This window comes from Rhea americana, unplaced genomic scaffold, assembly GCF_003343005.1.
Source record: "Rhea americana isolate MKP2758 unplaced genomic scaffold, rheAme1 scaffold_58, whole genome shotgun sequence".
Lineage (NCBI taxonomy): Eukaryota > Metazoa > Chordata > Aves > Rheiformes > Rheidae > Rhea > Rhea americana.
In genome coordinates, this window is record NW_028186734.1 from 2,642,352 (window position 1) to 2,653,822 (window position 11,471).

Sequence of the window (11,471 nt, forward strand, 5' to 3'; positions counted from 1 at the left end):
CTTTAGGGAGAAAAGGCACTTAACTAGAGACRTAATACTTTCACCAACCATTTTTGAGACACACTAGTATTATTCTAATAAATCCTCTGGAATTCTCTATTCCCATGAATCTTAATGGAAAGGCAGGGGTGGATTAGTCTGCACATCTATCAGCTACTTGTAACTAAAGGGGTTTGCTCTGGATATTTTTGAATTCCAGSTTGCACACTAACTCAGACTTGATTTCCAACATTCTTTTATTTATTTTTGTATACATTCAAAATAGGATATATGAAACAGCTGCAGAGTGTACTCAAATTCGTAATTACTTTTACAATTTTCACCAGAACATCTGTCAAATCCTGATTACAAATGTAAAGTACAGACATCCCGAGGTCAAGTGCTTTAAAAGTAAATAAATGAATGCAATGGAAAGAGCGTTATTGGAAAGGACAACATCTCGGCCACCCAAGAACTTCCTTTTCCTTCTCCCTTATCTAAAGTATTAAACCACGTCTTATATAGGYTATTTGGGTATGACTCCCTTCTTTTGTACTAGCTGCTGGAGTCAGAGGAGTGACAGGATCTGCTAGATGTTTTAGTGTTTTGAAGTGGTTTAAGAGTCATTACAATCACTCTTACAAACACCACATAAYTGAAATACAAACTTTGAACTTCCAGGTCAATTTTCAGATGCCGGAAATRGCATTACATACTTTTTCCTGATCTCCATAAAGCACTTAGCTGCCCTAAATGTGGTGTGTGGTCCTTTCTATACTTCTGGGGCCAAACTCTTTTCTGAAAATTATTTTGACTATGTTCACTAAACACCATTAAAAAATAGCTAAACTGAACAATATAGAAGGAACAAAAAAAGCTTTTATGCAAAATACACACTTCTTTGCTCAAGCAGGATGAGGATTTTGCCTGTACTAACACATTTTTGACAAGTTTTTCTTTGCGTACTTTTGCTGTAGTCACCTTGATCAATGTAGTCACCTTCAAATGACTTCAAAATTTAGGCAAGAATAAATTAAAAGACACAAGCAAATATAAACTAAKTGAATCAAGTCTAGCAGTTTCCATATGGACAAATACTTATCTTTTAAAGCAATCTATCTAATACATAGAAAATGAGCAAATCTAATATTCTTTACCTTTGTAATTTTTTGTTATTTCATAATTTTGTAGTTATATAATAAATGACATACCATAAAATGCTTTAATATGATTTAATAAAAATAAATAATTTAAATACAGGATGATTCTCCCATTCTAAACTACAAAATCAAAACACTCCATCTACGACTTAAAAACCTCTTACCACTTAAATTTACTCCTTGTAAATTCTTGCAAGCCTGAGAACCCAAATAGACAATTAGTTCTCTGTTGTTTTCAGCTATAGTACATTAAATACTATCTGATTTTTAAAACACAGTTCTCCYGCAGCAAAAATTTAGCAAGAATCAAAATGCTTCAGAAGTTAGGCATACAATAGCTTTCCAATTTTAACTGTCGTATCGAGGCAGCTATATTTGTGTAGCTCAGAAATTAAATTGGAATTTGCTTAGCAAGAACTGCTGCTTCCCTATCTTGCTAGTCCAGCTCAATTAATCACACAGCTAGTCCAATCTACTTCACCAAGATTAGTCATGTAAGGCAAGGAAACTGGATCTTATCCTAATGCTTTTCTAATTTGCATCCAGCCACATCAAGTTTAATTAAAACCACATCTTACTAGATATAGCTCTTCTACTGATGATGTACTTCATGCAGCACTGTGGAAATTGCCCATGAAAGGAATGACTCTATCCGATGTATACGATGAAACTTTCTGCTAGGGAGCATATCTTAAAAATAACTTATAATACTATATATTTGAATAACACAGGATCAGAAACTACCAGAATATASAAGTAAGATATTTGCTTATTTACATTTGCAGCATTTTGTATAAAATCACTCAGTCCTTCATATTTCATGTCAAAACACACAAAATGTACTCAGTATAGCAGAAAAGAAAATTATAATTTTCAACATTATGGAGGGACGTTAAATGGAGAGACAAGATAATAATGAATGTGCTGGTGGGTAGAACATAACATGCTTGATTTTCTGATAGTTCATCATGTTGATGTGATTCCTTACACAGTTGCCCTACAAAGTAACTTCAGTCAAAAAGATTCACAAAAGTTTCAAGGGTTCTGTAAGTCCCTAACAAGGAAGTAAAAAATAAAAGATTCCACTTTAATACCTGCATATGCTGGACCATAATGCAGAAGAAGTRTGAAACATTGTTTGCCTTCAGTTGACTTGGATTTCTGTTAAAGTGAGTATTAATAACCACAATTGTTTTTACAAGTATTTTAAAGGTAGTATTTTTTTCCTAATGTGGTTAAAAACCTAAACCATTAGCACTTATCATGCCTATTCACCCCATCTTTGTGCGAACTTCTAGTGTAAGATGGTAATATTTCTTTGGTGAATTGACCTAAAAAATACAAATGAAATCATTCTTCTAAAAAGCTGGAACAAAGAAGACTGATTTCAAAAGTCTCTAATCCTTTCTCACAACATAAAAAATAAGAACAGCYGTATTTTCGGGAGTCTTTCCATTGCAGGATTATAACCACCAATGCCTATTACCTTCACAAGGAATTCAACATGCTGACCAAATGAGGAAAAAACAAATTTAGAACATTATTGCACTACTAAAACTCTAGTTTTAGTATCTGAATATTTCACAACTGAAATAAAATGAACTTGTATAGTGTGGCGATAGTTTTCAAATATTCTTCTTCTTTGAGAGGAAAGTGTTTTTCTTTAGAATATGCTTAATTAAAAATGCATGTTTGCTGCAAGTGCTAGACGTTTTGACTTGGGAACATACTATAATTTTCTCATGGTGCTAAACCACAGGAGGAAACAGTTAGCGCTGCTATTTGGAATGTTACCTAATAACGATAAAACAAATCAGAAACATTTGGATGAAATCGGTGGGAAAACATATGGCTCAGTTGTGTAACTAAACTCTAGCATTCAACGTTTAGGGAAATGCAAGGAGATAAGTGCCACCACATCCTCACTGTGAGGAAGGGACTGCAGAAGCAGCATATGTTTCTGCACAAGCAGTGTACTGTGTTATTCTGAGCGCAAAACTTAAAACTTGGCCCAAAATTCTACAATCACTGGAACAGGTCCCATAACTTCAGTAGTCTCTGAATCATGATCCTATTGAATGTAAGCTAACTGGTCTTCACCACAGAATGCTTTCATTGAATGTAGATCCAGTTTTTGTAAATGCTGTAAAATCTGCTCTTGCATGTCCCAGTCRTCCAAATCTCCAACAGTATAGCAGTGGGAGTGCAGGAGGAACATGTAAACCCTCCCTACCCCCCGCCCCCTGCAAAAAAAAACCCAGAATGCTACCTATACGATATAATTAAATGCAATCATATTTTGATCAAATACTTTTTATTCCACAAAAGCTTCCACTAAAAATACACCTAATGTAGCCATTTATCTCACACAGTTATTAACTAGAACCAGTTAATCTAATTTTTTTTTATTTCACAAGAGTCAAGGTTTAACTACAGCCCTAATAAATGGAGGCAGACGTTCTAGTTCCAGTGAAATCAAGGAGACTTTAGCAATAGACTGCAACAGTGTGATTCAGCACACATGAATTTCAGATGCCTAGAGTGTACGCATTAATGCACACTAGATAGCTGTATTTTCATTTTGGCCAACAGTAACATAATCACCACAGCCAGTAGAGTCTAATCAGCATTGCATCTYATTTTTAATGCAATTATTTACATCTGATTAACTAAACACCATGCTGGACACCACAGCTCTGTATTGAGTCACTCCACCACTATTACCATGGTTGTCTGAGCTCCCATGTTCACATACATTCCCCTGCACATTGGACAACTGAAGTTAGGGTGAGCTAAAGCCTGCTTCTGGATTTTGCTCTTTTATAAAACCTTGCTGCTGCACTGCCGCGTTGACAGTTATCTTGTGTTCTAACTCACAAATGAGCAAAATTTAAGAGAAAAATAAGTGTCTTTCTTAAGAGTCTGTCCTAAAGCACTTACCACAAGTGGTAAAAGGATGTTTTGACAGGGACAGATTACTTAACAGAAGTCTAGGTGTTTAATGAAAGAAAGTTATAGAGTCAGTAATAAATTCAAATTAAATGCTGTACTAAAAATGTCTATTTTGAAAGACTCTTAACAAACACAAAATAATTTTTGCCCTTGATCTGATGTTAGAGAACCTAAGCTGGTTTTTACTGATAGACTCAAGAAAGTCTTATCTTTCCACAGCTGCTACTCTTGCTTTAGAATCATAGAATCAGTAAGGTTGGAAAGGGCCTCCAGAGATCATCTAGTCCAACCTCCATGCTCAGCAGGGTCACCTACAGCATGTTAGACAGGGTTGCATCCAGGCRGGCCTTGAAGATCTCCAGAGAAGGAGACTCCACAACCTCTCTGGGCAACCTGGTCCAGTGCTCCATCACTCTCACAGGGAAGAAATTCCCCCTCACGGTCAGGCAGAACTTCCTGTGCTTCAGTTTCTGCCCATTGCCTCTTGTCCTGTCACACGAGACAACTGAAAAGAGTTTGTCCCCGTCCCCTTGACACCCTCCCTTCAGGTACTTRTMCACATTGATAAGATCCCCCCTCAGTCTTCTCTTCCCCAGGCTGAAGGGGCCCAGCTCTCGCAGCCGTTCCTCATGGGGCAGRTGCTCCAGCCCTCTGATCATCCTGGTAGCCCTATGCTGGACTCTCTCCAGTAGCTCCATGTCTCTCTTGTACTAGGGAGCCCAGAACTGGATGCAGTACTCGAGATAAGGCCTCCCCAGGGCTCAGTAGAGAGGCAGGATCACCTCCCTCAACCTGCTGGCAACAGTCTTCCTAATGCAGCCCAGGACAGCAAGTAGCATTTTTGCTTTCCAAAACTTTTACGGAAAAAAGGATGGTGCACATGTCCATAGGAGTTAAGGTTTGGGGAACAGAATACGACTTTTCCTTTGAAAAACTGCCATTGACTTTATAGACCAGTCTAATGCCTAGCATAGTCACAGCCATCTCATTTGACGTTMCCCAAAGGCCATGACCAGACCTTTATATAATATATTGATCAGACCTTAATATGCGTTATCAAATGTAAGCAGAGAGTGTTTCAAAATTCTGTGCTCCGGACAGCATAATTTTGGGGCATCTCTGTAGACTATATGAAGTTATGATGATCTCCACTAACACACTGCCAAGGAGGCTGAGCTTCTCCAAGCAGGCACAGGCACATAAGGATGCTTTTTAGTATGATAGGCACTAAAATATAGTGCAYCATATAGATTTGCACCAGCTGGGCTATTTGGAACTAAATCCTGAGTAGAAAAGTGCTACTGTCTAAGAGCATTAACAGGGACTGAAACTGGAGGAAGGCAAAAGAACAAGTTAAAGCATTGCACGTCTGCAYCCTGGAGCGCAATACGTGCTGTCCAGGCAACAGGGAACCCTCCCAGCCACCTCACTGCAAAGAATGCTACAGTATCAGAGCACCAAAATGCTGCCATTTTACTAAGCATGTCACGAAACAAGAACGGCTGTAGCAGACTAAGTACTTTCTCCCTTCACACCAYGTGAGACGCAAAATGGGAGCAGAGATTGCCCTCAGTTTGGAAGAAGTTGCTAGCCGACAGAAACACAGCACAAGCAAGTTGTATCCCTTCCTCCAACTCCATCTCCAGAACATCGGCACATCAGGACCWAATAAGAAAAGTTGCTTTCCTCTATCCCTAAAGAATACTGTCACCTCATCTGCCGGCGCCAGGGAAGGAGCAGGGAATCATGCCACCAAAATCACGTCACTATGTCTAATTTCTCACATGGTTCTCTTTAACGCTGAACTTTAGTTCAGTGCACCTGATTGCATTTTACTTTAGAGTACTTTTTTAAATAAGAGGGGCAGAGGATTACAGGAACCGGTGCAAGACAAAAAGCTTAACTGTTCTCACATACCACCACAGAACTGCATTTATACTTCCATCCGAAATTTCTGGAAGTGCCATCATTTGTTATCCATACAGTGAATTCCAGTGCTGCTTGACTCAGAGTTTTTCTATCTGAAATAACTGAGACTCAAAACTGAATTTTCTCCTTACTCTCCATCCCCAAAGTGTAGCTAAAATAGGGAAGAGGAAGAAACAATCAAAGGTCTATGTTTTTATTTTTCTAGTGATCTACATACTTCAGTCACCAAGACTTTTATTTTTAAAAGCCACTTAAAAAGTCCAGTAGGAAATGCCCACAAATTATTCCCAAGCTTTRAAATTTTAATACTGTTAATGTTCACTAATTACCACTCCTGAAAGCTAGATAGGCACCCTCCTCTTAAGAGTATAGAAACCAAGTCATATGATGTATTTAAGTAACTTGCAGCCACAGAGAGCCTGTAGCAAAGCTTAAAACAGAGCTTTGTTCTTGGGATTTCCACTCTTTTAATTCTTACATGGTTGTATCCTTTCAGTGTGTCACCAGGAAGATAAATAAATGCCAGTCAACCACTAGCTGACAGATCAACTGTAAGCTACGACAAGACACTAACTAAAATGGGATAGGAGAACACTGAAAATACACTTATTTCAAAAGGACTCCAGGAAAATTTTGTAAGCAGCACTGTAATGTGGTCTAACAGTGATGGTACAGGAAGCAAGTCAGCAACAGGTTGTGCTAACAGTATCCACATCTGCTTCCCCCGGCAGTGTGCTTTCGAGTTTCTTACCTTATAGCTCTAGAAAAGACAACTGAGGAACAGAGCAATGCTCCCAATAAAGCCGCCTGAGAAACGGAGCTCCAGTAGGATCTCTTCTGTTTTTCCTACCCATGAAATAAGCTTATTTCCTAGGAACGCTCTGAGAAAGAGCTACTGGTCACAGAATATTTGAGAACACACAGAGACAGAAAAATAAACACGTACACACCACTGGTATTTTTATGAATACAAGAGCTAACCTGTGGAATTAGCTGGGATCCTAACTTTCAGAATAAGGCATAGTATTGTTTGGAGAGCCGATACTTTTCAGGAGACCGGGTCAGAAGTGAGCTGGAGCGGAGAAGAAAGATGAGACATGAAGGTGAAAGAAAGGTCAGATGTCCTTAGGGCTACAGGAGGAAAGGAGTAATAACCTGCAACATATAAAACTGGCACTGCCCACCTCCTAATGGTGCAGAATAGTCCTCGGTTATTTAGTTGATTTATGAGATAACAGGCCTGAAATGGGTCAGCGGCACCCAAAGATTACCAATTTGTTATTTTGGCAACAGTTGAGTGCTTAACAAGAGAGGCCCCATACTTCCTGGTCATATAGACATAAAGGTTTAATTATTTATATTGATACGAACTGAGGAACAGTTTGTGGGGTTTTTTTTTGAAATATGGCAACAAACTCTGTATGATATAAAAAATGAAAATTCTTTGTCCAATTCATACAGAAGAAAGACGGTGTTGTTTTCAGTGTGTGAAGAAAGAGATGTCTACTTTCAAGCGCAGGGAGATGGCCAGGAAAGTTCACCACACCCAGCAGGCTCTCAAAGATTATCAAACAAGCACTCCAGGAAACTCAAGTATGTTCTGAAGTTGTTTAAGTTTCCTTACTGTTCCCAGCGCACCATCCCTTAGGCTAAACTCCTTACGCAGTCAGCTAGCTGGAGCCTGTACAAAGAAATTCTGCTTCTTAAAAAAAGAAAAAAACAAAACAAAACTAGCTTTAAGCAGGAAAAAGAAAAAATCTCAAAGACCTTTCTAGATATTTGGAGGGGAAACTTGAAACAGCTCTCACCTTCCCTTCAACTTTTTGTCTATTACAAATTTTCTTGTGAGATATGCCTTCCTAGAAGCCAGAGGCAAACACAGACCCTGATGCTGTACTGACTAGTGTATCTTAGGTTTGATCCTGCCCAGTGCCGAGCCTCTGACATCGCTATGCATGTTTCATTTCCAGTGCTTGAATATTCTCGCAGAAAACACCAATGGGACTGTTCAGGGGTTGAAAAGTACATGAGGGTTTACTACATCTTACTGGATTGGGACTGCTGTTCTCCACCCAGGACCTTCCAAGATTTCCAGAACACAATAAACCAGTGAAGCCATTTAAACCAAACTGGTAATCTGATACACTGTTTTTCAGTAAAAATAGTTGCACTGCTATTCAGTATAATTTTATTAACACATTTTGTATATTGCTGATTGAAAGCTGGGAGTTACCCATAAATATTGTCACCTACCCCAAAACTTATGATTACAGAAAACTAGCAGTAACAGTCTCTTAAAGTTTTTTGAGYCTTTTACCTTACATCTTTCAGTTGGCACTGATGGAGATTTGAAACCGTGATTAGTATGGGAGTAGGCTTATTTGTGGTGATTTGAAAGTATCATATGACAAGAAGCTGGAAAATACTGCGCAGTGGGAGATTTGGAAAAGCTTGCTCATTTAGCTATTGATTCATTTTTCATTTTCCTGACTGTTTTCTAAGTATTGGCAATCTAGTAAAATAATTAGGTTGCTTATTCTGTGTCGATCTCAAGTGTTAAGATGAGAAGCTCACACTGAATCATGAAAACCACTCCTCACAAGCTAAAGACAGGTGACCTGACTTGTTACAGACTTGAGCTCACACATACCTTTACTCATATGAGTAGAATTAATGGAGACTGTTACTTGAATTAGGAGATCTGATAAACATCCTTTCATCCAGTCCCTGAGCAACTTAATCTAACTTCGAAGCTCGCTCTGTTGTGAGCTGGGGACATGGGGTTGGGGGAATTAGATGACCTTCAGAGGTTCCTCCCAGCCTAAGGTTTTCTACTTGATTTACTATCTCAAGTTTTCCTCCCCACCCCTCTGTGAGAGAGGGAAGTCCCATTTCCCTGCTCTGTAGCAAAGATGGAAAATCAGAACATGTTCCTGTGCTTTAGCTGTTCCTGTTCACAGGCTGGCTTATTTAATTAAACTTTACTAGCGCAAATGGGTTTGCACAAAAGCACTGGACCACGAATTGGAGCGCCTGAAGCACAGTCAGGTGTCCCAACGCACTTTACAGCAGAAAAGGCAAAGCAAACATCTTAACCGGCAGCGACTACATTCACCACAGGATGGCCACAGAGCATTCGATCGCAACCCCCAAGAGTCTGTAAGATCTAGCCAAGAGGACAATAATTTTCCTGTTAACCTATTTARATTACTAAACTGTACATGAGAACACAAAGAAAGGAAATGCACAATAAGAAGAGGGAAGGAGTCAATWATTTATGAAACAGTATTAAATTTTCAAAACATACAATTCTTTTTAGTGAGTAAAAGCATTAACATTTCTGCTTAATTATCTTTCATTTCTACCTCCTACTAATAACAAAGCTTCTTCCTCCTTAACTAGTYGTAGTTTTCAGAAAAATAAATCAGGAACATCCAGTACTTCAAAGGGAACAAACTTCAAAGTGCCCTTCTTTTTCTTTTTACTACTCCCTCTCTCCCTTAAACAGCTACACTTTAACTCACATTTATCTTTGACATCTTAATTAGTCACAATATTGACTAACTTTTCAGTGACAAAATGCACAGCTGAGTCCAAATACCTATAAAAATACTTAAATAATGATACCCTGGTGTAATAATTTCCGTAATCTCAACTTAACCTTTTAGGAAATTATCCCTACATTCTATAACAGAATGACCAGATAAACCAAGGGTATCAGAAGTAGACTTCACAGGGGCTGTAGTTTATTTCAAAGAATATCTACTGTTTTTATTTCATGTTTCCTTCTCTGTGTAAGCGCATAAAGAAAAAAAAGTAACTTCAAAGAAGTCCTCACAATCATTTCTTTGTTTCTATTATAGTGCTTTCCTGTCCTGTTTTTGTCAACATTAGGTTCTGAGCTAGCAAATGTATTTGAACACATTCTGCTATTCACACCACTACTCCTACTGTACTTTTCATGTGAAGGAAGGTACTCCTGTGCTTAGGGAGGGTGTAAGATTTGGACCACATACTTCAGACACTTTAGATTAGTTCCTTTTCCTACTCTATTAAAAAAAAAAAAAAAAAAAAAAAAAGTATGTATCTCAGCTAAGGATAGAAAAATAAAAGTCATAACCTATAAACAGAGCGCTTTGGATACAGTAAAATTCCAAGTTTTTAATTACGATCTGCTTAAAAGATAGTCAAGCTGCTTTCAGTTTAATCAGCTGCTACTCTAATAGGTACTTCAAATGTTTTGTTTTAAAAATGAGTAAATATTTTGTGGTTGCCTTTCAGGTTATCAAGAAAATAATATTTATGTTCACCAAAGCAAGTCAAATTCAGGAAACAAGAACTTGTGATAAGGATCTAATTGCATCCTCAAAGAACAGAAAATGAACAGGAGATTAGCCACAAAAGCTGGGTGAGACCAAAAGTCCAGATAGCCTATATCCTATCTCTGCCAACACCCAATTCCAGATGTTTAGGAAGAGTATAGGAACAGACAATGTACAATGACATTTCATAGGAACACAAAATAATTTAGAGGGTATGCGACTTCTGGAGGTCATCCAGTCCGACCCCCTGCTCGCGCACAGCTTCTCCTTCCGACGTCTGCCAAAATTCTCACCAACTTGAGCAATTTTCAGGTCAGGAATTTCCTCAGCCAGCAGCAATGKCTTTCTAACTTCTTCAGTATCTACTGTCAGATATACTCACGCTCCAAGAAAACCCTGCTTTGCCACCTCTAAAATGCTTTCCCTGTAAATCTCCTGATTTAGGTATTCAAAGAGCTCAGTTCCAGCCCGTCCTTGCTCCCACAGAGCCCCGCCGTGGAGGCTCAGTGTAACGGAGGGTACACCCRTGGCACAGCCTGGAGACTCTGCCAGAACTCCAAAGTGGCCACTGCAATGCTCAAATACAAAAGAGAAACATGGGAAAACACATAGTGACTGCTCAGCTGTCTGCTGCCTTGGATATTTGCCTCAAATCCCAAGGTTTACATACCCCAGTAGAAAAGTTATGTTTTAGCAAAAAAACCCACACCCCAATGCAGTCAGAAGTCAAACGCCGAATATGTGTTGCCCCAGGACCCAGGGCTGCCCGTGCATGCAGCACCCAGGACCTAGCAGTATCAGTCACATCCTCACTTTCATGGGGCAAAATAAAAACCAGTTTTCTTTGTGTAACATTCACCTCAGGCTAAGCTGGAGCCTAATCCCAGAGAAACACACGGCCATCCTTTCASTAACTCCTGGAGGAGCGGGAACAGTCAGTTTCACACAGAGTTTGAACCTATCTGCGGCTTACAAATAAAAGAAGTGCAACTACTAGCGCTTTTCAAGCAGGGAGATTGAGGAAAGGAGGCTCGCCGCAGGTTTAGCCAGCAGATTTTTAGGCAGGGATTTTTGGGGGTGATGGGGATTTTGGGGGATGACAGGGATTTTTTTTTTTTTTTTTTTTTTT